The sequence below is a fragment of the Stegostoma tigrinum genome, chromosome 38 (genome assembly GCF_030684315.1).
Source record: "Stegostoma tigrinum isolate sSteTig4 chromosome 38, sSteTig4.hap1, whole genome shotgun sequence".
In the NCBI taxonomy this organism is placed as follows: domain Eukaryota; kingdom Metazoa; phylum Chordata; class Chondrichthyes; order Orectolobiformes; family Stegostomatidae; genus Stegostoma; species Stegostoma tigrinum.
In genome coordinates, this window is record NC_081391.1 from 9,711,419 (window position 1) to 9,737,663 (window position 26,245).

At 45.4% G+C, this 26,245-nt stretch overlaps 1 protein-coding gene and 1 pseudogene across 1 annotated transcript in view; one reads left to right on the top strand and one right to left on the bottom strand.

The window, feature by feature from the left end:
- LOC125446968 (interleukin-2 receptor subunit beta-like) overlaps positions 1 to 10,491 on the bottom strand; it is a 94,897-nt gene extending 84,406 nt beyond the window's left edge. Inside the window, exon 1 of the mRNA XM_059640457.1 lies at positions 10,435 to 10,491. The gene's annotated coding sequence lies outside the window, so the exon portion shown is untranslated. The remainder of the gene's footprint in view (positions 1 to 10,434) is intronic.
- LOC125447010 (cytochrome P450 2J2-like) overlaps positions 2,878 to 26,245 on the top strand; it is a 74,392-nt pseudogene continuing 51,024 nt past the window's right edge.

Sequence of the window (26,245 nt, forward strand, 5' to 3'; positions counted from 1 at the left end):
TGTTAGCTTTTCTGCTCCTAAGGTGCTGCTTGGCCTGCTGTGTTCATCCAGCTCCACACTTCGTTATCTCAAGAGATGTTTCTACTTGCTAGAGGAGCCGTAAATATAAAATGGACATTAATAAGCCTATTCTGGGGAAACCTGAGCAGTTAATGTCATAGAGGCCCACCCTCCTATTCGCCTATTTGGGTTAATTTCAGTACAGTCAATCCAGCCCAACCTGCACATCTTTGGACTGTGGAAGGAAATCAGAGCACCCAGAAGGAACCCGCATGGACACAGGGAGAATGTGCAAACTCCACACCAGACAGTAACCCGAGGGTGGGATTGAACCCAGGTCCCTGGATCTGTGAGGTTGAACAGAATATTTCATTTAAGGGGAAGCTTCATATGTATGTGTGCATCAAAGGGATGTAGGGACATGTTGATAGAGCTAGAGGAAGCTAGAGGGTGGAATGGTGGCTCAGTGGTTAGCACTGCTGCCTCACAGATCCAGGGACCTGGGTTCAATCCCACCCTCGGGTTACTGTCTGGTGTGGAGTTTGCACATTCTCCCTGTGTCCGTGCGGGTTCCTTCTGGGTGCTCTGATTTCCTTCCACAGTCCAAAGATGTGCAGGTTGGGCTGGATTGACTGTACTGAAATTAACCCAAAGTGTGCAGGCTAGGTGGGCCAGCTATGGGAAATGCTGGGTTACAGGGAGCGAATAGGAGGGTGGGCCTGGTTGGGATGCTGCTCAGACGAACAATGTGGACTCAATGAGCCAAGTGGCCTGCTTCCACACTGTAAGGAGTAAATAGGAGGAGACACAAATAGGATGCAAAAGTAGGCTGTAGGGCCTGTAATTTTCTCAAAAATGAAAGGTTTAAATATGAAGAGAGCCTGGCCAGTTTAGGCTGAGAGTTTAGAAGAATAGGACGAGATCTAAAGGAGGAGTAGAAAGTGCTTCAGGGGTTTGAATAAGCAGAAATGGAGGGCATGTATCTCCAAATGAGATCCCGGAGTTTTAGACAAAACACAAACTCGAGGGTCTCTCGTTGTCATAATTCACGTAAACAGACATTACAAGCACAGTGGGCAGATTTCTGAGCAAATTTCTAGCCCCCCTATGCATTCTCATAAAATGTCCACCAGAGGAAACCTGCATTTACGTGATGAATAACGCAAACACCCAGCTCAGCTAATGCACAGTCTGTGTTCAGTGACAGGAGCCAGTGCGTTTGAGATGACACAAGAGTAAAAAAAAGGACCATGAAATGGGTCAGAATGACATTCAGTCGATGAACTGTTGAAAAAATAATGTAAACTGGCTTCATTTAAGACAGAAATTGTTTTTTTTAAACCGGATCTGCTAGTGCAGACTATGCAGTTAATAGAGACCACGTGTTGTGGTTTCAGCAAATCTCATGGGGCTTTTTCAACGATACCATACTCTTTTAAAATTTTGCAAGACTGTAGATTCCTGTATCAGTTTCAGGTTGCTTTGTCAGCCAGTGAAAATGTTGACAATTAGCAGAAGGATGGAGAGTCGTTCTCAGAAGAATCGGAAATTTCTTCAACCAGAACTTGATTGGTCTCAGACATTTTTATATTCATAGAACCCCTACAGTGCAGAAACAGGCCCTTTGGCCCAACAAATCCACACTGACCCTCAGAGCATCCCACCCAGTCCCATCCTCCTAATCTACACATCCCTGAACACAATGGGGCAATTTAACACGGCCAATTCACCATAGCCTGCGCATCTTTGGGCTGAAGAGGAAACCGGAGCACCCAGAAAAAAATCCACTCAGACATGGGGAGAATGTGCAAACTCCACACAGACAGTCACCCAGGGGTGGAATTGAACCTGGGTTCCTGGCGCTGTGAGGCTGCAGTGCTAACTGCTGAGCTTGTTCAAAAACATATTGTGTCTTAACTTGCTAGAAGGTGTGAGCTGATAATGACGGAGGGTAAGGGGGTATTTCGGACATTGGTAAATAACAGTGCCAAGACTCCGTTGCTTTGGCAGCTCTCTTACTTTGGAATCAGTTTTTTGTGGGTTCAAGTCCCACTCCAGGATAAGAGTGCAAAATGATCAAGTATTGTCCTGATAGATACTGCATTACCCTGAGCACCCAGATGGATTTGAAAGACCCCAAGGTGCTTATATAAAGAAGAGCAGGGGATTTCTCCCTGGCATCCTCTCCTTTATCTTTCATTCATTATCGCAACATTACGATCATTATGGCTATTAAGCGGGATCTTGGACACCTAGTGATCATGAAAGGCACTGTGCAAATGCAAATCTTTCCCTGAGCAGCGAGACACACAGAAAGAAAGAGGGACACGACTGAGGAGGGAAACACAGTCTAATTTGGTGCAGCAGTAAAGAAAGGGAAGGAAGGATTAGATTAAGAGAGAGGAAAGGAAGACATAAAACGGGAAAGAGAAGCATTTCAACAATTATCTTAAAAATCTCCTTATTCAATTCACAATCTGAAGGAATAATGACAGCAAATTGTTCAATTTATCAATGAAAAAGGTTGATTGCAAACTCAATAAAATTGATTGCATCAATAAAAAGTGCTATTTGCTCAGTTTTTTCCAGACATAAACTTTCTGGAGAGTTTATCGGTCAACTATTTGCAATCTCTGGTGAGCTCTTCAAACTGCTTTCAGCGGTCCTCTCCCGGAGATTTTACCTCACGGTTTGCTGTATTCACAGGCCTAAATTAAACTGGCTGATGCCCAACCTGAGTCAGTATCTGGCAGAGCTGGTGGTTACGTTGGGAGGACGATAGAAGCCTTAAGTCAGGTTTTCAGCCCAACATGTAGATGATGATAAGATTGGGTTTGCTGTGTTTGATTGGCAGGCGTGTAAATCAAATATAGGGCAATGGATCAGCTCTCAGCTGTGCTCATAACTGTTGAACATATAGGACTTGCCAGGGTAGGTGCCAAGAGGATATATCTGCTCAATCTGCATCTGTGGTGTTGGGGTTGTAACCAAATATGTTAATACTTCTGTTAGATCCTGTATCATACAAGCTAGATGCGGTATTGAAAGATTCAACAGACTTTTCTTTACAGCTCCAGATTACAGCTGCAGGCACATCAGTGTCTGGGCCAATATTAAGCTAAACAAAAAAACCGAAAGAACTGCAGATGCTGGAAGTACGAAACGGAAATACAAATTTCTGGAAAAGCTCAGCAGGTCTGACAGCATCTGTGAAGAGAAATCAGAGTTAATGTTTTGGGGCCAGTGACCCTTCTTCAGAATAGTTCTGAGGTGGGGTGACTTGACCTGAAATGTTAACTCTGATTTCTCTCCACAGATGCTGTCAGACCTGCTGAGCTTTTCCAGCAACTTCTGGTTTTTGTTTCTAATATAGAGCCGTTTGGCTGCAAACAGTAGCACACTTCAATCAGCATGTGATGTTTTAAGTGGCCTGCACTTATTTTAGAGCCCTTGTACTTTCAGGGAAAATGATATGATAATGATATCACGACACCCCACTCCCATGAAGCCACTTGTGAGATCTTACCCTGCAAAGGTTGCTATATAAATGCAGGCTGTTGTTGCAATGAAGGGGGTTCAGCAAGGGGCAATCGTGGATTGGGGAGGCGCGGTGCAATGGGGTAGAGGGCAGCAGGAGGTGTTTAAGGAGCTTTAGGGAAGTGAATTACTGTAAGCAGTTGGTTATCATGGAAACCAGGCAACTGATTTGGATATATGACTTCCCGGTGCAAAGGACGCCAGTGCAGGATGGCAGAATGGTCAGTGGTTAGCCCTGCTGCCTCAAGGCACCAGGGGCCTGGGCTTGATCCCACCCTCAGGCGACTGTCTGTGTGGAGTTTGCACATTTTCCCCGTGTCTGTGTGGGTTTCCTCCGGGTGCAATAGTTTCCTCTCACAGTCCAGAGATGTGCTGGTTAGGGTGCATTGGTCATGCTAAACTGCCCAGAGACGTGCAAGTCTGGTGGATTAGCCATGGGAAATGCAAGGTTACAGGAATTGGGTGGAGTGCTCTTCAGAGCTGGACCCTATAGGGCTGAATGGCTTTCTTTCACTGTCGTAGGCATTTTATGAAATGCAAAAGGTAATGGCTTTGGATGAAGAATCACTGTGGATTCTGGTAGCTGGAACCAGAACCAAAAACCTGCAAGAACCGCATAAAAAGAAACTTAAGCATCAAAGCTTTACTCTTTGCGGAATTGACAAATCTACCGCTTGCTCCTGCCTTTATCTATTTTTGGTCAGGTTTCTTGTAATTCCAGTGCCTGAACGAGTGTAGCTGCTGAGTGAGAGAGTATATCAGTGACGTGTCATCAGCCAATGTCATGAAACCCACTTCCTTTTGAAAGTTGGTAATTTCGGATGTGGTTCGGAAGGGTGACGGGCAGCGTATTAATGGGTAAAAATGTGACGACTGGCTTCGGGGTGGGCGTGACCGTTGATTCCATTTGAAGCATTCCTGGGCATCTAATGCCATAAACCTCCACACCTCAAACGTACACTCTCCCACCATCGCTGATCGCTGCTGTGACTTTCTGCACCGACTGGAAGGCAAATCAACTGGATCGGATCGAGTGATCCTTCATCCTCGGCCAATCAGCTTCCATCACCCCTACCCCAAAGCACCTCCCTGCAGTATTTATACAGCTCACAAGCTAATCACCACTGAAAACTAAAGGGAAACGCTTTTCACTTCAAATGATTTTTCTATGATTGTACTCTTGGCATTTGCGTTCACCAATATCCATGAGAGGAATCATCAACTCCCAAAGACGAAGGTTCACCCTGGGACTAAAGGGTACAATTCTGCTTTTGACCAACACATTTGACAATGCCATTATTGAAATGGTAGGGTTACTTGACCCCGAGCCGTGCTATTTCTGGCCATGCCCTCATTTGTTGCCAAGGTAACCACCCCAGGCGTCTTTACAATTATCTTTTTGTTCTGCGTCACTATGATGAGTAACATTTTCCTCCCCTCATTCATCACAGGATGAGGACATTTGCCCATCCCTAATAGGCCAGAGGGCAGTTAAGAGTCAACCACCTTGCTGTGGGCCTGGAGGCACGTGTAGGCCAGACCAGATAAAGGATGGCAGTTTCCTTCCCTAAAGGACATCGGTTTTTTTAATTCATTTGTGGGATTTGGGCATCGCTGGCTGGCCAGCCTTTATTGCCCATCTCTATTTGCCCCTTGAGAAGGTGGCGGTGAGCTGCCTCCTTGAACTGCTGCAGATCACCTGCTGTGGGTTGACCCATAATGCCGTTAGGGAGGGAATTCCCAGACTTCGACACAGTGACAGTGAAGGAACGGCGATATATTTCCAAGTCAGGATGGTGAGTGGCTTGGACAGGGATCTTGTAGAGAGTGTGTTCCCCCATAACGGCTGCCATTGTCCTTCTAGTTGGAGGTGGTTTTGAGGTTGGAAGGTACTGCCTGAGGACCCTTCTGGTGAATTAGTGAACCTGATGGGTTTTCCTGACAACTGAGAATGGTCATCATTGGATTGCTTAATCCCACCATCTGCTGTGGCAGGATTTGAACCTGAATCCCCGGAATAATACCTGGGTCTCTGGGGTAATAGTCCAGCGATAATACCACTAGGCCATCACCTCCCCATATTGTTATTGCAATGTGCCTGCAATTATCCCTTCAGTGTAACTGCTGAGAAATCTGTTACTTTGTCTTCCTATTTGCTTCTTTCCAGTGAATGTCAAAATAAGGTCAAGATTGTTCTTTTTTTAAATTCACTCATGGAACGTGGGCATCGCTGACCGGGCCTGTAGTTATAGCCTGCCCCTAGTTGCCCACGAGAAGGTGATGGTGAAAGGAATGGGGCAAGGGTAAATGTTGCAGATCTTTCTCATCTGGAGCTCAGGGCAACATTTGTTGAGTTTGAAAACGAGAGACAGACTGCTCAGGGGAAATGCCAGGAAATACTTTTTCAGACGTTGAAATCTGAAGGCTTCTCTTTATTAAAAATAAAATCTCTTGAAGCTGGAGAGGCTGGCTGATGTTGCTACGCAGAGGAGCTTAGCGAACACAGAACTCAGATGGGCTTCCGTTCTATTTAAGCCATGATCCAATTGTATAGTGAAATAAGGAGGCTAAAGGACTTCAGAGTGCAGATGTCGTACTGAAATCAAAAAAAAAAATGCTGGAGATCACCAGTAGGTCAGGCAGCATCCATGAAGAGACAGCAAGCTAACCTTTCAAGTCTAGAGATGACTTTTCACCAGCTCTGATGAAAAGTCATCTATACTTGAAACTTTCTGAAACTTCGCCTTCTGTCCACAGACACTGCCTGACCCGCTGCGACTTCCGGCGATTTTAATTTCAGGCTAAATGACTTACATTTTCTCCTTCATGGGGTGCCACTGTGCTGGAAAGGCTGGCATCTTGCACCCATCCCGAGTTACTCTCAAATTGAGGGGATTGTTTGCTGTAGGTCTAGAGTCACGTATAGGCCAACTTTGGAAAGGGAAGGACCTTCTCCAAAGGACATTAGCTGGGGCCCGCAGGACAATTGAGGATGACTTTGTGGTCACCATCATTGCATCTAACTTCATGCCAACTGAAGTTAAACCCAATCAGCTGCCATATTGGGATTTGAGCTTTTACCTGTGCAGCAACAGACTGGCATCTCAGGATTACTAGCCCAATGATGTCACGTTCCTCCACCATCAACCACTTCTGTTCCTTTATCTCTCTCTCTCTCTCTCGCTCTCTCTCTCTCTTAAAGGTGGATGGGCAGTAAAGAGGCATGATGTTTCTCTGTGCACTTGGACAAAGCCATCTTCTCAAGGGCAACTAGGGGCGGGCAACAAATGCCAGCCCACCCAGCGATGCCCACGTCCCACCAGTGAAATTGAGAAAAAGAACAGTCTTGGCCTTATTTTGAGATTTGTTTGGAATGAAGTGAATAAGAAGGTAAAGCAACGGACAGAGACCACACCAGCCTTGCAGCCTGAAGCACAGTGCAGCCCCTTTTTGATCGTAAGGAAGTCGAATGGCCGGGCGCCATCGGGGTTACTGCAGCCAACATCATGTGTGAGTGTGTGATCATTCCTGCTGCTACTATTGTTTACCCGAAATGGCAAGCATTCTCCTGTTAAGGCTTCCGTTCAATCTGAAAATTGGCATGCCAGTCAAAGTGATCCTGACACATTGAATGCCACCTGTGCTGGCAACATCCTCAAACACACACCACCCACCCCGACCCTGAAACAGCTGAGGAGACTGAATTCCCAACGCAAGATGGAGCACACTTTGCCGACATCCATTGAGGGCAGCGCGGTGCCTCAGTGGTTAGCACTGCTGCCTCACAGTGGCAGGGACCTGGGTTCAATTCCAGCCTCGGGTGACTGTCTGAGCAGAGTTTGCACATTCTCCCCGTGTCTGCGTGGGTTTCCTCCGGGTGCTCCAGTTTCCTCCCACAGCCCAAAGATGTGCAGGTGAGGTGAACTGGCCACGCTAAATTATCCCATAGTGTCTACAGATATGCAGGCTAGGTGGGTTGGCCATGTTATAGTGCCCAGAGGTGTGCAGGCTGGGCAGGTTAGCCATGGTAAATGCAGGGTTATGGGGATAGTGTAGAGGGCCAGGTTTGAGTGGAATGCTCTTCAGAGGGTCAGTGCAAACACAATAAGTCAAATGGTCTCTTTCTGCACCGTTGGAATTCTATGCGGAATTTACAAAACTGTTTTGAGAAGGCTCTGTGGGAATTTCAGGAATCTTGCTTCCCAGACCAGGAGATATTGGTTGATAAAATATAATGACCTTCGTGTGGAGAATAAAAGGTCACACATGATCACATGCAGCAGCAACAAATGAATGGGGGTCAATATGGGAGGGGGGAGACGCCAGGGACTGGGCCAGCATATATTGTCCATTCCCTTCAGAAGGTAGTGGTGAGTTGCCTTTTTAAACTGCTGCAGACCCTGTGCTGTAGGGCGATCCACAATGCTATTATGGAGAGAATTCTAGAATTGCGACGCAGTGAAGCTGAAGGAACAGGGATATATTTCCAAGTCAGGATGGTGAATGGCTTGGAGGGGAACTTGCAGGCAAACCATTTTATCTATTTACATTTGTCCTTCTAGATGGTAGAAGTTGTGGGTTTGGAAGGTGTTGTCTAAGTAGCCTTGGCCAATAACTGGAGTGCATTTAGTACACGATATACACTGCCCTAGGAACAAAAATGTGGATGAGTCCGACCAGACTGGCTCACATTGCCTGCTGTATGCCAACTCGACTTTCACAGTTTTCGAGATACACCTGAAATAACAGCTTATCAATGCCAAGTCTGGCACGCAGACCAGGCATCAATCAAAGCAACTTCTGGCCTGGAAGGAGACCATTTGGCCCATCATGACTGTGCCAAATCTTTAAAAGAGATTTTGTGATGAGGTTCGTACTGTTGTTTTTTAGCTGCAACTTGTAAGTCTCTCACTTCCCTGCACCTGTCCAAATCCCTTTTCTAATCGTCAGTAGAAATAACTTGCAACACTTTCTGTGGTCAAACAGTCCTGATCCCAAAAGCTCCACATTTCATCTCACTTCCCATTTGGAACATTCTGCCAACAATTCAATCATACAGTGTGCTAGCAGGAACTGCAGATGCTGGAGAATCCGAGACAACAAACTGTAGAGCTGGATGAACACAGCAGGCCAAGCAGCATCAGAGGAGCTGGAAGGCTGACGTTTCAGGTTTGGGCCCTTCTTCTATCTGAAGAAAGGTCCAGGCCCGAAATGTCAGCCTTCCTGCTCCTCTGATGCTGCTTGGCCTGCTGTGTTCACCCAGCTCTACACCTTGTTATCTTCGTGGATTAGGTAGGGCTTTTCAACCCAGGCCTTCTGCCTCAGAGATAGGGACACTGTCTCTGCACTATATAAGCCCTCCATCAGCATTTGCATTAAGGCCTGCAGCGCAGGCATTGTCCAAGCACAATATAAACTCCTCCACACAAGAGACAATTGTGGCCCACAGCACTGGAAAGCCACACTCCTGGCATTCCGCATCACCCAGCAGCAAAAGCAAAGAATTACAGATCCTGGGTCACTCTTAGCAAACTCTACACAGTAGCAGATTCTGATCAGAATGTAGTTAATAAACTTGAGTAAAGCAGCAGATTGATTAGCCACAAAGCTCACTCATTTCAGGAACAGTTAGGTTGAGTTTCAGTCAAGTTTGGTTGACACACGAGCCGGAGCCAGAGAGTGTTAGAACTTCTGCTGTATGTAAAAAGGCTCTACAGCCCATTCCACCTATGCTGCTCATCAAACATCCATCTGTTCTATTGCCTGCACTTGGCCTCTAGCTTTGCATGCTATGGTGTTTCAAGTGCACATCTAAATACTTGTTCAATGGGTTCTTATCTCAGATTGCTCCTCAGCCTTCTCTGCATTGAGGACAGCAGTCCAACTCTATCTCGATAGCAATGGGTTTGATTTCCACCCCCCAACCTCCTGTCCTGATCTTACTCCAGTTCGTTTCAAGTAGGAGAATGTCCCACTTTATTCAAATGCAAATGATTTCAAATTGGATACAGAGTAACCATCGAACCTGTCCCCATACAGCGGCCTCCTTTGCTACCCCACAGCATTGTCTACCTCAAAGACACTGCCCATTGAATATTGGTTCGTGTGTGCCTGTACGTGTCGGTGTGTGAGAGTGGGCGAGTCTTTACATATTTGTGTGGGTGAGTGACCGTGGGCAAGTGTTTGTGTCTGTGTGTGGGTGTAAGAGATCGGGCCAGTGTTTGTTTGTGTGGGTGTATGAGAGTGGGTGAGTGTGTGTGTGTGTGTGTGTGTGTGTGTGTGTGTGTATAGGGACTGTGTTGAGCACGGTCAAGTGTATGTGTGCATGCTTGTCAGTATGTGTGTGAGTGAGTGAATGTTTGCGTGTCATTGTGTGAGAGTGGTCGAGTATGTGTATATATCTGTGTCCGTGTGTGTGTGCCCGTGTGTGTCCGTGTGTGTCTGTGTGTGTGTGTGTGTGTGTGTGTGCAAGCGTATGTGTGTAGAAGAAATCGAATTTAAAACTTTAAACACAACAGGTAGATAAATATTGAAACTTATGTCTGTGAATGTGCGTGTCTGTGTGTGCATATAACTATATATATGTATCTGTTCAATGATTAAAGCCAATATTACATTAGTTTCGTAGTTCTGGGTCTGAGTTGCAGTTGTTAATTATACTTTTCCTCTGATAAAATAATATATGAACAATATGTTATGCACAGTAACACTGCCTTTCTTGTATCATTGATCTAAAATTACTATACCTTGCACTAATGCGGGCCACTGATGACTAACTGAGCGATCTATCCAACAGCAGACAGTTTACCTCTCTAAACGAGGGGATTAGTTTGCAGTCTTGGGTTTCAGACACAGCGTAGAGTGAAATAGAGAGAAAAACAAGAAATGTATAGTCACCTTTTGCTATCTGGCATCTGGATCCAGGAGATCTTCTATGAGGAGAGCAGTTCTGAGGAGGTCTGATATGAGTCACTAGCGTTCAGCAATGTCATGACAAAGACTGATCTAATGGTGTGACAGCAAAACAAGGTCTGCGCAAGATCTCTTGGGTTGGTGTGTTTCGAGGTGAGACCGGTAGCTTTGTGGCTTGTTCTGACAATGAAGGCTGCTGAGGCGGTTGGTCAAAAAGGAAATGGAAAATAAGGTAGATTGAGGCGTCAGTGCTTCAACAGCAGAAAGGATTTCTTAAAAGATTGAAGACACTGAAAGAAGCAGGAGGCTATCCCATCCTGTGTCCCCTTCCTCTGCTTATCCCAAATCCATCACAAAGCGATGGTTTGGAACATCTACCAGAATATTGACTCCCAATCAGAATCTCCTTGAGCCCACTGACCCCCGGGTTGTATATTTCACCAGGTATATGAAATATATCGCAGGAACAGCCCAGCATGATGGCTGTGGAACAGCGAGCCGATTAGAGCCTTCCTTTTTTCTCTTTGTATTCATTTGTGGGATGCGGGCATCACTGGGCGGGCCCAGCGTGTATTGCCCTTCCCCAATTGCCCCTAAGCGTCAGTGAGCTGCCCCCTACTCTTTCTCCAAAGCGCTGCAAATTTACAGGTGATTTACCCAAGAAATGTTTTGTAAGAATTTAAAGACATCAAGGGGAACGGGGAGAAAACAGGAACATGGCATTGAAATCAACCATGATCATACTAAACGGTAGAGTGGGTGTGAGGGGCTGAATGGCCTACTTTTCCTTGTTTCTATGTCATTTTTCAGCACAATTTTCTGTTGAAAGGCGCCATTGAGTCTGCTTCTATCACCCTTTTGGGCAACTGGGGGTCACCCCTCAACAGATTAGGTTTAATCTTAAAGCCCTTTGTTTGGTGTTCACTAATGTCAGAGGATATTATCTCTTCTGCTGCCTTGCCTTCAATGTTGTATAAAATTGTTACATCCTTTTTACTTAACTCTGTTAGTCTCTGAGTGGAATTAGAACTGAAATGGAATAAAAATCTGGAAGATTCTGTTAATTTACATTAACCGGAATTTGGCGAGTTAGCATATTTGCATATTTTCTGCCCCCTAACTGCAGGAACTACAATTAAGTTAGATGTTATATTTTCTTACACAGACTGAATGTGCTACACAGTAGAGGATGGCCCAGGGGAGCTGTTGCAATATTATCACTCCAACAATCCAGCTAATACCTTGAGGACCCAGGTTCGAACCCTGCCACAGCAGATGGTGGAATTTGAATTAAATTTCTTAAAAGTCAAGAATTAAGACTCAACTGACACTTATCATCAGAAAGTCCCTTCTGGCTCACTGGTGCACTTCAAGGAGGGAAATCTGCCATGCTTACCTGGTCTGGCCTACACGTGACTCCAGGCTCACAGCAATGTGGTTGACTGTCAACTGCCCTCTGAAATGGCTTACAGAGCCTCTCTGTTCAAAGGCAAAAGGGGATGACAATAAATGCTGGCCAGCCAGAAATGTTTGTGTCCCATGAATGGAACCATGATTAAGTGGATGTTAAAGGCTGCTTTTTCCCCTTTATTCATTCACAGGATGAGGGCGTTGCTGGTTAGGCAGCATTGATTGCCCAGAGATCAGTTAAGAACCAGCCACATTACTGTGGGTCTGGAGTCACATGTAGGCCCAGATCAGGTAAGGACAGCAGTTTCCACCCCTAAAGGGCATGAGCAAACCAGTTGGGTTTTTTTTTCTCTGACAATCGACAATGGATTTAACAGACACCATTAAAATGTTAATTCCTTATTTTCTTTTGCAACTTGAACTCTGTTTCAGGCCCTCTGTTTCTGCCCCACTGTTTCTACCCCTCTGTTTCTGCTCCACTGTTTCTCACACTCAGTTTCTCACACATTGTTTCGGCTGCTGTGTTTCAGCCCCTCTGTTATCTCACTCCTTTTCTCGCACTGTTTTAGCCCCTTTGTTTCAGCACCTCTGTTTCTCACACGCTGTTTCAGCCCCGCTGTTTCTCACGCTCTTTTTCTCATAATCTGTTTCAGCCCCTTTGTTTCTCACAGTTTGTTTCAGGCCCCCTGTTTCTCGCACTCTTTTCTTCCCGTCTGTTTCAGCCCCTCTGTTTCTCACAGTCTTTTTCTCGCACTCTGTTTCAGCCCACTCCCACTGTGACCTGATTCCACTTAGTGTCACCCTTCTCTCAGCACCATCTTGGCTTTCCATCTCGACCATACTCTCTCAGTCTCAGCTTCCCGGCAAGTCTTGTTCATGCCAGGCCCCCCATGCTTTTGCTTCTTCTGAATGTTGCCTGTTAAATCTTAGTTCCTCAGCCTCATCTCCAAGTGCCTGCCCCCTTTGCCATACCCACACCAACATGACTCCCTCCCTCAACTTCATGGCCTCCTTAACTTCATTCATCTCAGCCTTGTCCCCTCAGCTGTGGGACCTCCCAGCCTCACCTCCTCACTCAACATCAATCCACTTGCTTCACCCCCATCAACCTCCCTCCTTCCTAAGATCTACTCCTCAGCCTCAACTTCCCCTCAGCCTCATCTTTATCACCCTCACTATCCTCACCCTCCCTATCCCCACCCTCACTCTCCCCACTCTCTTTATCACCACCCTCAATATCCCCACTTTCCCTGTCACCATCCTCAGTGACCCCACTCTCACTATCCCCACCCTCACTGTCCTCACCCTCACTTTCCTAGCCTCACTATCTCCACCCTCCCTATCGCCACCCTCACTAACCCCACCTGCACTGTCCTCATACTCACCATCACCCTTGCTATCCTCACCCTCAATGTCCTCACACTCATTAACCCCACCCTCACTATTCCCCCCCCCACTATTGTCACCTTCACTACCTCCATCCTCACTACCCCTACTCTCACCACTCTTACTATCCCCAACCTCACTGCCTCCACTGTCCCCTAGCTCGCCAACCCCACCCTTGCCATCCCCATCCTCACTCCCCCTCCCCATTGCCTCAGCCTCATTCCTTCAACTTTTCCCCCTTCACTTTACTCCACTCTGCTCCCTGCTCAGCCTCACCCTGCTCTCCACCTGACAGCCCTCACCTCACTCCCAAAGCCTCACCTACCCCGGCCTTGCTACCTCAACCTTGTCTGCCACTCTCTGCTTATTCCTGGAATATTTCCTTGCTGCTGATTTGCTTGTGGATTATGGTTTAGAAGTGAGGGCAGGTCCCAGATCTACCCCTCAGGACCACTACCGGTGGTGAGGGGTGATTGCATGTTGGGGTCCGGTGATTGGAATTGGGGGTTTGGGGAGGAAGCTAGTCAGGTGTAGGTGATTGGGATTCAGATTCTGGTTTCACAATTGCAGGTCAACACTGAGGAAGGGAGAGGACTTTGTATTATTCACTCGTAGGATGTGAATATCGTGGGATGTCCAGCATTTATTACCTTGTCCCTGGGTGCCCCTTGAGAAGGTGGGGGTGATCTGCCTTCTCAAACTGCTGCAGTCCACCTGCTGTGGGTTGACCCATAATGCCATTAGGGAGGGGATTCCAGCAACAGTGAAGGAACGGCGATCTATTTCCAAGTCAGGATGGTGAGTGGCTTGGAGGGGAACTTGTAGAGAGTGGTGTTCCCATGTATCTACTGCCCTTGTCCTTCTAGATGGAAGTGGTTGTGAGTTTGGAAGGGACAACTTCTGCAGTGCATTCTTGCAGATGATACATACAGCTGCTGCTGAGTGTTGGTGGTTATGTGACTGAATATTTGTGGATGTGGTGCCAACCAAGTGGGTTGCCTTGTCCTGGATGGCATTGAGCTTCTTGAGTGTTGTTGGAACTACGCCCACCGAGGCAAGTGGGGAGTATTCCATCACACTCCTGACTTGTGCCTTGTAGATGGTGGACACACTTTGGGGAGTCAGGAGGTGAGCTTCTCACTGCAGTGTTCCTAACCTCTGACGTGTTCTTGTAGCCATTGTGTTTACGTGGTGAGCCCAGTTGAGCCTTTGGTCAGTGGTGGCCCCCAGGATGTTAAGCAAGGATTGGTGCCTGCTGTCAGTAAATGGGGATTGGAAGGAGGGTAGAGTTGGCAGGAAAGGGGAGACGAAAGCTGACTGGTGATCGGGTCCTTGCCCATAGTGTCAGGTGGTACAAACCTGCTCTTCCTCACGGCATTATCCATCATTTTTCCTTGTACACATTAGCAGTCAGTTCAGTCCTGGATGGGGAGTATCTCTGCTGGATACAGCTGGAATGGGAGACCGAAAGGAGGGTTTGAGCTCTGCTATTTGCATCTAAAAGGCCATGGTTTGTTTTTCTGTCCATTCATGGGATGAGGACATCGCTGGCCAGGCAGCATTTATTTCCCATCTCTAATTGCCCAGAGGGCAGTTATGAGTCAACCATGTTGCTGTGGGTCTTGAGTCACATGTCGGCCAGATCACATAAGGATGGCAGTTTCCATCCCTAAAGGGGCATTAATGACCTAAATGGGTTTTTCCGACAACCAGCAATTGATTCACAGTCATCACTAGACTCTTAATTTCAGATATTTATTGAATTTAAATTCCACCATCTGCCGTGGCGAGATTTGAACCCAGGCCCCCAGAACATTATCTGGATTAACAGATCAGTGATAATACCACTCGGCCATTGCCTTTCCTGAAGGGGGATGGGGGGGGGGGGCGCGGGGGGCAGTGGTGATTAATGCCTGCAACTCCAGATTGACAACCATTGACCCAGTGCACAGCTGGGCTTCAAATATGGGGCCAGTGCCAGGCATCTTGGGATGTCTTTTGCCCAATATGGCATTCGGCAGTCCTTTGGCTGAAAATTACTGGTGAGCTCCCTGACCACCATTTTGTGGGAGTGGCTGATGAAACAGCTCAACATTTGAAGTCTGGTCGAACCAGATCAACATAACCTTAAAGAGACAAGAAATAAAAGCAGCTGGTGACGGTGCGTCTACAGGATTTGGAGGCCAGGAAGGTACAGAGCACCAGAAGGTCACAATCCTCAGAGTGAGGTAATTTCTCTTCCTCAGAGTCCTAAATGCTTGGCCCCAAACCCTGAGACTGTGCTTGTGTTTTAGGAGCCCTGACCCCACACTCCCACCTACCACCCAACACCTGATCCCATTGCGACAATCTGTCAGCACTGCCCTGACCAACACCCCTCTCAGAACATTGTTAGCTTCCATGACTCTGCCCCATGTTTTTCAAACTCCAGAGAACGGAAGACGCTTTAGTATTTTCCATAAAGGGCTTAATCAATAGATCATTCACTGCTTATAATCAGATAAACCTCCTCTCATTACTTTCCATAATTTGAAAAAAAAGGTGTGACATAAGCGGGCATTTCCTTCATACACGTTGTGGTCTGTGTGTCTCTCTCATTACCTTATGAGGAAGCCTCTAAAATATTGTGTAAAATGATTATGACATTGGCCCCACAGTTAAGTAAAGCAGTGCCTCTCATCCAAGCTCCGTCAACATTATGTTCTTTTGATCCACATGGTATTATCGTCAGAGGTGTGGAAGGTGGGATGGAGGCTGTTCGGAAGAGGTTATAAGCCACATGCCAACCTGGCATAGAAAATACAAATTTAAACACCGAAGATATCCCACATACGGCAACGTAGCAATGATCAAGGAATGTGTCTTTGTGATTTTGGTAGATTTTGGCATATTACTGGGCAAACTCCTCCACTCTTCTTCAATACAATCTCCTAAATTCACTCAAGTAGCCTAACAGAGCTTTCGACAGCATCTCTGGCCAGGCAAGCATTTACTACCCATCCCTACTTGCCCAGAGGGCAGTTAAGGATCTACCACAGTGCTCTGGGTAGGGAGTCACATGTAGGCCAGACCAGGTAAAGATGACAGATTTCCTTCCCTAAGGGGCTTTGGTGAACCAGATGGGTTTTTTTTTCTGACAATCAGCAATTGATTCATGGTCATCATTAGACTCTCTTAATTCCAGATGTTTATGGAATTCAAATCCCACCATCTGCCATGGCAGGATTTGAGCACAGGTGCCCAGAACATTGCTTGGGTCTTTGGACTAACAACCCAGCGATAATGCCACTTGGCCATTGACTATTCAAATTGTTATAGTTGATAATATAGTTCCAAGTCAGGATGGCGTGTGACTAATGTTGTATTTCTTGCATCATTGGTAAGTAAGACAGTAGTAACATCATGTGGATTCAGTACAATTGAAAATCTAATTTCACAGCTCAGGCTGCAACTTTCTGTTTTGGATAACTATGTGTGTATCTGGCATGCTCCTCTGGGACTGTACAGGAAAATTGATCTCATGACTTCATCCTGGTCCTTGGTTTATTAGTGCATCTATCTCTTGGAGGAACACAATGCTGCAAGTATTTGGGAGGGGAATTCGCAGGTGGTGACCTTTCCTATTTCTGCTGCATTTAGCCTTCCAAGCATTAGTGGTTAGAAATTGATATGGCGCTGGTTGGCCAGATTGGATTCCTCTTCACTGGTTTTCCATGCTACTGCGTAGATACTGGTGTTATAGCTATATTGCAACAGTTTGGCTAGGGATGCAGCTAATACTGGAGCATAGGTCTTCATTATATCAACTGTGTTGTTATCAGGGTTCAGTACTTCTGCAGGATCCAGTGCTGTTCTTCGATATCACATGAATTGAGTTGGCTAAAGAGCCTGTGATGCTGGGGACCACTGGAGGAGGCTGAGAATGATCATCCACTTGACACTTCAAGGAGGCAATGTCTCTAAAGACTCCAACCTTGGCATGTAACTGATTTGCTCATTGAAAATGGGAATATAATAAGCTGCTGCCTCTGCCTCATAGAATGCCTATAGTGTGGGGACAGGCCCTTTGGCCCAACAAGTCCACACTGAGCCTCAGAGCATCCCACACAGACCCATCTCCCAATAACCTAGCCTGCACATCTTTTGGAGCACCTAGAGCAAACCCACACAGACAATGTGCAAACTCCACACAGACAGTTACACTGAGGATAGAATCGCACCCAGGTCCCTGGCGCTGTGAGGCAGCAGTGCTAACCGCTGAGCCACCGTGCCACCTGCCCCCTCCACTTTAATTGTGCACGACCATTCACAAACAGACATGGCTGGACTGCTGAGCTTTGATCTAATGTTGGTTGTGGAGATGCTTAGCTCTGCCTATCACTTGCTGCAGTTTTGACATGCAGGTGGCCCTGTTTTGTAGCTTCACCAGGTTGGCACCTCCTTTTTAGGTATGCCCTCCTGCACTCTCTACTGAACCAGGTTGAGCATGTGTTTTAAGGTTAATAGTGAGGGATATGTCAGGTAAAGAGGTTTACAGATTATAGATGAAAACAGTTCTGCTGCTGATGGCCTACAACGTCATACGGACGTCCAGTTTTGAGCTGTTCTGAATCTTCCCACCGTGTCATAGCACACAACACTATAAGTTGTTTCCTTACATTGAAGATGATCCTTCATTCCCACAAGAACTGTGTACCAGTCACTCCTATGTATAAGCTGGCTTCCACCCTCCTAGCGGTTACTTTACCCTTGCCACAGGCCTATATGTTCTTCAGTACTCCAGTACTGAGCTCAGCCAATGTTAACTGAGCCACTTTTAGTGATGGAATTTGAAGGCCCATTCAGAGAACATTCTCAAGTTCAACAGGGAGGAGCCCTGATTGGTCAGTTTAGCTGGGGCAAGAGGAGGCAGGCAACAAGATGTTTTCTTGACTAGATTTGACCTGAGGCTTCATGGGGGTATGGGGCCAGGGCTCTCAGGACAGCTCCAACCTGACTGTGCAGCAATCTGTGCTGGGTCCCTGTGTGAGACAGACATAAGGGATGGTGATGGCGGTATCTGGGACATTGTAAGGTATGAAGTAGTGAGTACAGCTATGTCAGACTGTTGCCTAGACTGGTCTGCGGGATAACTCCTCCAATTTTGGCAGAACCTCCCTCCCACCCAAAAGATTTCAGTGAGGAAAATGTTGAAAGGAAAGCTTTGATGTTTCTGCTTTCAATGCCAGGCAGTCTGTTCGGTTTTGTGCTTTTTAAATCTTTGTGTAGTGGCTCAATATGCTTGACTCACATGATGACATTTCACAGTTCCCCACCCATCCTGCTGCTCAGCTTATGTTTTGTAACCTCTGGAGGCTCATCAAATCCACAGAATCAGCAATAAAACACGCGGATAGCCCGAGGGCGAAGATTCAGAGGTGATTGGATAAAGAACCAGAGGTGACATGAGGAAACACTATTTTTTGATACTGTGTGTTGTTGGTGACTTGGAATGCAAAATCCAATCATACCTTTCAAAAAAGAATTGAACGAATATCTGAAGCATTTCGTGCTCCTGAGATGCTGCTGGGCCTGCTGTGTTCATCCAGCCTCACATTTCATTATCTTGGATTCTCCAGCATCTGCAGTTCCCATTATCACGAATATCTGAAGGGAGTTGTTTTACAAAGCTGTGGGGAATGAGGAGCCGGGGAGTGAAATGATTTGGATGACTCTACCAAAGGGGTATAAGGAGCCTCATTTATTTTCTTGAATTGTCCTGTGATTGCATAAAATGGGGAGAAAGGTCACTCAGGGGTTTCTAACCTCTGGTCAGTGGTTTGGAACCAATCCTTGGAAGCACAGTGTATCTCAAAAAATTTGTACCTTCCTTCTCATGCTTTAATTCTGAGTCTAACTTGAATCTGTCTGGATGGGTAACATTGTGAAGGCTTGCCACTCAGTACAAACCCAGCATTCTTCCAACTGTTAATGTTCATTGATAACTTATACCCACCAGTACACTGCTCCCTTCAATTTCAGTCAGTACTCCCACATCCAATACCTCTATTAAACAATGCTCATCTCTGATGGTCTTTGGGGCATGGCTGTCCCATCTGTGGATACAATCGCTCTCACACATGGTTGTCATTGTACATCCTTCCCTCTGTCCCTAAAGACATGCTTCTTGTAGTACAACACATAAATGACGATCGACTTAATTCCCTCATCTTTTGATGGAACCTCCAAAACTTACCCATTTCTGCAAAGCTATATAGAATGTTTGTTTTGATCATCCCCACATCCTGAGTCAATTAATATGCAAAGATACGGTGGCTCATGGGTTAGCTGTGCTGCCTCACAGGGCCAGGGACCTGCCTTTGATTCTAGCCTTGGTTGACTGTCTGTGTGGAGTTTGCACATTCTGTGTCTGTGCAGATTAGGGTGGATTGGCCTTGCTAAATTTCCCCATAGTGTCAGGCTGGGTGGATGAGCCATGGCAAATGCAGAGATGGGGACCATGGTCTTTGTAGCGTTAGTGTGGACTTAATGGGCCAAATGGCCTGCTTCCACACTGTAGAGATTCTATGATTTGATGGGGAATGTTCTAAGTTTATCAGCACCTTTGCTTTGGTGAATGAGTTTCACCCACATGAGGCCAGAGTTTTCAGGTGGGATTCAGACACAGTCACTATTTTGTAAGCATTGTCCACAGAGGGTTCAACGTTCAATATCCCGCAAGTCCTGTGCCTGAAGCAGTGAAACCACCATCGTCATGATTTGGCGCACAGGAGCTGGTGCTCCAACTGAAGATTGAAGTTTGTGAGGTTTAAATGACATGAGAAGATTCACTTAGTTGAAGGGAGGAACTCACGGGGAAACCCTTATCATCCAAGTCATCTCGGGATTGGAAGGTACCTGACCGTGAAAGTAGAAAATGAACTCTAACTTTTTTCTTTATTTCTGTAACTAGGGTTTTGAGGCTAGTACTTTAGACCTAAGATGGTGACATGTGGGTGACACTGTTCGCTTTTCACTGTGTTCTTGTAGCCTGTACTTGAGTACGCATAACGATAAAACCTAAATCTAAATAAAACATAAATCTAAAGAAAGGAAAAAAGCCTGCAGGAATGGAAAATAGCTTTGGGCTGACTCCCAAAGAAAAAAATGCCTATTTAAGAGCGTGGTGAAATATAACTGCGGTGTGAAAGGAACTTTGGATGTGAGTTTGCTCGCTGAGCTGGAAGGTTAGTTTTCAGACATTTCATCACCATTCTAGGTAACATCATCAGTGAGCCTCCTACGAAGCGCTGGTGTTATGTCCCGCTTTCTATTTATCTGGTTAGGTTTCCTTGGGTTGGTGATGTCATTTCCTGCGTTGGTGATGTCATTTGGTAGATTGGCTCCAAATCAATGTGCTTGTTGATGTAGTTCCGGTTGAAATGCCATGCTTCTGGGAATTCTTGTGCGTGTCTCTGTTTGGCTTGTCCTAGGATGGATGTGTTGTCCCAATCAAAGTGGTGTCCTTCCTCATCTGTATGTAAGGATACGAGTGATAGTGGGTCATGTCGTTTTGTGGCTAGTTGATGTTCATGTATCCTGGTGGCTAGCTTTCTGCCAGTTTGTCCAATGTAGTGTTTGTCACAGTTCTTGCAAGGTATTTTGTAGATGACGTTCGTTTTATTTGTTGTCTGTATAGGGTCTTTTAAGTTCATTAGCTGCTGTTTTAGCGTGTTGGTGGGTTTGTGGGCTACCCTGATGCCAAGGGGTCCGAGTAGTCTGGCAGTCGTTTCGGAAATGTCTTTGATGTAGGGGAGAGTGGTTATGGTTTCTGAGCCCGTTTTGTCTGTTTGGGTTTGTTGCTGAGAAATCGGCGGACTGTGTTCATTGGGTACCCATTCTTTTTGAATACGCTGTACAGGTGATTTTCCTCTGCTCTGTGCTGCAGTGTCTGGTGGCTCGTTGGAATAATGTTCTAATGCAGCTTCGTTTGCGGGTGTTGGGATGGTTGCTCCTGTAGTTCAGTATTTGGTCCGTATGTCTTGTTTTCCTGTAGACGCTGGTTTGAAGTTCCCCATTGACTGTTCACTCTACTGTGACATCTAGGAATGGCAGTTTATTGTTGTTTTCCTCCTCTTTTGTGAATGTTATGCCAGTAAAGGGTATTATTGATGGTCTTGAAGGTTTCCTCTAATTTGTTTTGTTTAGTGATGACAAAGGTGTCATCCACGTAGCGGACCCAAAGTTTGGGTTGGATGATTGGCAGAGCTGTTTGTTCGAGTCTCTGCATTACTGCCTCTGCTAAGAACCCTGATATCGGAGATCCCATGGGTGTACCGTTGGTTTGTCTGTAGGTTTTGTTATTGAAAGTGAAGTGGGTGGTGAGGCACAGGTCCACTAGCTTGATGATGCTGTCCTTGCTGATGAGGTTGGTGGTGTCTGGTGTATGTGTCTTCTGTTCTTCTAATAGTGTAGTCAGTGTTTCTTTGGCCAGGTTGATGTTGATGGATGTGAACAGGGCTGTTACGTCAAAGGAGGTCATTATTTCATCCTCTTCTATCTTGGTGTCTTTGATGGTGTTCAGGAATTCTTGGGTGGAGCGAATGGAGTGGTGGGAGTCTTCTACTAGGTGTTTTAGTCTTTGGTGTAGTTCCTTGGCTAATCTGTAGGTTGGTGCTCCAGGTAGCGACACTACGGGTCTGAGGGGGGCTCCTGGTTTGTGAATTTTTGGTAGTCCGTAGAAGCGTGGTGTGTTGGATCCATCTGGTTCAACCATCCCAACAAACGAAGCTGCATTAGAACATTATTCCAACGAGCCACCACACACTGCAGCACAGAGGAACCACGAAGAGCAGAAGAAAATCACCTATACAGCGTATTCAAAAAGAATGGGTACCCTATGAACACAGTCCGCCGATTTCTCAGCAAAAAACCCAAACAAACAGACAAAAGGGGCCCAGAAACCATAACCACTCTCCCCTACATCAAAGACATTTCCGAAATGACTGCCAGACTACTCGGACCTCTTGGCATCAGGGTAGCCCACAAACCCACCAACACACTAAAACAGCAGCTAATGAACTTAAAAGACCCTATACAGACAACAAATAAAACGAACGTCATCTACAAAATAACTTGCAAGAACTGTGACAAACACTACATTGGTCAAACTGGCAGAAAGCTAGCCACCAGGATACATGAACATCAACTAGCCACAAAACGACATGACCCACTATCACTCGTATCCTTACATACAGATGAGGAAGGACACCACTTTGATTGGGACAACACATCCATCCTAGGACAAGCCAAACAGAGACACGCACGAGAATTCCTAGGAGCATGGCATTCCAACCGGAACTCCATCAGCAAACACATTGATTTGGAGCCAATCTACCATCCTCTGAGAAAAAGAACAGGAAATGACATCACCAACGCAAGAAATGACATCACCAACCCAAGGAAACCTAAACAGATAAATAGAAAGCGGGACATAACACCAGCACTTTGTCAGAGGCTCACTGATGATGTTACCTAGAATGGTGATGAAATATCTGAAAACTAACCTTCCAGCTCAGCGAGCAAACTCACATCCAGAACCTCAACCTGAGCTACAAATCTTCTCAAAACTCACTAGAAAAGAACTTTGGTTTAAAGATGAAATGGGAACTTCTTATAACTCTACTGAATAATGTTTGGTCAACATTGTTTCTAGTTTGTTTGTTTCAGTAAAGATATTAAACGTGAAATCTTGTGTTGCAACCGTTCTAGTCAGTCATTGGAAACTCAAGTATCTTTTGACAATGTATTAGAGCTAGTGAGGATCATGAGAAATTGGGGGCTCTTGTGGGATTTCAAATCAATAGACCATTAGTACACTGGAATTGGCCAGAGCTGGAATGAACAGATTTAACAGTGGCTTCTGCTGCATTCATTGAAATTTTGAAATATTTCATGAACGAGAGAGAGAGAGAGAGAGAGAGAGAGAGAAGACTTGTCACACACTGGTATAGTCGATAGCGAAGAAGGTTAACTAAGATTATAAAGAGATATTTATCAACAGGATGAAAATGGCAAATGGTGTTTAATCTGGATTAATGCAAGGTATTGCATTTTGGTAAAATGAACAAAGACAGGATTTGTACAATTAAAAGTATGGCCTTCGGGTAATGTTGCAGAGCACTGGGACCGAGGGATTCAGTACGTAATTTTTGTAAGTTTGTGTCACAGGGTGGTTAAGAAGGCATTTAGAACGCTTGCCTTCATTGCTCAGACCTTTGACTACAGGAGTTTGGATGTTAGATTGAGGTTGTATAGGACATTAGTGAGGCCTATTCTGGAGTACTGTGTTCCATTCTGGTCACCCTGTTATAGGAAGGATATTATTAAGCTGGAAAGTGTTCAGAAGAGATTTACCAGGACGCTGTTGGGAATGGAGGGTTTGTGTTATAAGGAGAGATTGGATAGGCTGGGACTTTTTCTCACCAGAGCATCGGAGGCTGAGGGGTGACCTTATAGAGGTTTATAACATCACGTGGGGTATAGATAAGGAGAATGACCAGTGTCTCTTTTCTAAGGTGTTGGGGATTTCAAGACTAGGGGGCATATTTATAAGGTTGGAGGACAAAGATTAATAAAAGACATGAGGGGCAATGTTTTTACACGAAAATAGTTTGTGTGTGGAATGTACTTCCAGAGGAAGTGGTGGTCGTGGGTACAGCTACAACATTTAAAAGACATTTGGATAAGTTCATGATTGAGTAGGGTTTTAGGAATATGGGCCAAAAGCAGGCAGTAGGGACCAGTTTAGTTTGGGATTATGGTTGGTGTAGACTGGTTGGACTGAAGGGCTTGTTTCCATACTGTTTGACTCTATGACTGTAAAACTGCCTTGTAGCAGTTATCAAAGATGAATTTAAAGATGATACTAATGGAGTTAGAATTTGATTTAAAAGGTTTTGAAAGGGCAGAAATTGTTGAGGCATTGGCTCAATACCTGCAACTTGAGGGGGAAGGAAGACATCTTCATTAAAAAGCAGGTTGAGTTGGCTAGGGTTCAGTGGCTGATGGAGTTTAAGAAGGAAAGACAAATGTGAAGACTTGAATTTAATTCCCAAAGGCCAGAGGGAAAGGACAGCCTTGAAAAATGAAAGGGTAGCCAGAAAATTTTGACTGGACAGGGAAAGCCTTTGTTTCTATGGAAGGGGAGTAACAGGAAGACTTAGTGATCAATCAACTTTAATTCCTGGCTCTGGTTTGGCAAAGAACATTGGCTTTGTATCTGTAATTAATTCCAATTCCAGCATTTTGAGAGGATGCGACATTCAGAGAACAGACAACTCTGTGAGTTGCTTGATGATAACTTCAGTTCTCCAGCAATAGGGAAAGGGATTTTTCAGTGCTTTCAACATGTAGCTCAGGACAGATTTGGAGGTCACTGAAAAAGGGTCTAAGGATTACTGGTGATGAGGGAAGAGAAGAGAGGGAGACAGAGAAACAGACTTCGTGTTAGAACGCCAGTAGTTAGCTGTACTTCAAGGAAGACAGATGAACAACAGGCTCTGGATAGGGAACTCAGTGAGGAGTCAAGGGCACCTAGATGGTTTGGTGCTGCTAGAACTTATAAGGAAGTCCTAGGCAGCTAGGAGTCGGAGTCAGGGCTCAGAAAAGGCCCTGGAGGGCTGAGATCATGGCAAGGTCACTGACTCTGCAATAAGTAGTATTGTGAGGGTCTTGAAGGAAGAAAATACAATGTTGTTGAAAATCCCAGATGCATCACATGCTTGATGCAACAGAACACGTTTGGAGCATCTGGAAAAAACTTGAGAGGCAGGACTGACTAGGTGAAGCTACCTGTCGGTGAAGAGGAAGTTCTGTTTGCGAATGAGTTCTGGAGTGTTGGATGTGGTCACAGGCGCACAGACCCAGGAAAGAAAGAAGCAAGAACTGTTGTTAAGGCAGTCTGCGATGGAATGGCTCTTAAGAGGGAGTTTCAAGGCGAGGCCGAAAAAGTGAAGAATTGTATACCTTGTGAAATTTCATGAGATTAGATGTCCCACTGTGTCATTAATGCTTGGGTGGAGATGCTTAGAATTCTGTGGGATCTGTATTGAGCACTTTTCTATTTAATGAATGCTAAGGGTGCCGGTCACAAGTTAAATCAGGACATTAGTAATACTCTGTACATGTATTGTAATTGCGTTACTGTTGTATAGTAAAGTTTATTTTTACTCAAAACCATGCCTTAGTCTCTGTAACCCAATTTATATTTATGTGAAATATTTGTCTGCTTCAGTTTAAATCAGGTACTTGAACTAACTTTTACCCTGTACTATTCTAAGAATGACAACATTTTAACTTCAAACTTAATTTTTCTGGTTTATATTAAAAAGGACTGGAATGTTTAACTTTTAATTTTGTTTCATTATTTTTCTGGTTTGCACTAAGGATTTTGTCCCAGAGATGGCACCAGGAATGGGAACATTGTGCAATCTTCATTGTGCTGTGTACTTCTGTACTTGAGGACACGTGAATCTCATTGTCAGATGCATGGACAAAGTCCCTCAATCTCACACTTGTTTTAGCTTAAAAGTAAAGGTTGTTGGCCCCTAGGTAGATTGTAACATATATTCATCAGTCTCCTAGGGGACATGAAACGTATTTTACTTTGATTGAGAAAATTGTTATAAAGTTATAATGGCCAAGTGAAATATGAAATGTTTAGTGCATGGCGTAGCCATAGGGAAAACATTAGAGGTGTAAGGGAAGGTGATGGCTCATGTGCATTATGACTAATGGCTCAGTGGTTAGCATTGCTGCCTCACAGTGTCAGGGACTTGGATTCAATTCCACCCTCGGGCAGCTACCTGAGTGAGGTTTGCATGTTCTCCCTGTGTCTGCACAGGTTTCCTCCGGGTGCTCTGGTTTCCTCCCACAGCCCAAAGATGTGCAGGTTCAGGTGGATTAGCCATGGGAAATGCAGCATTACAGGTTAGGGCGTGGGATGTCCACCAGAAGGTTG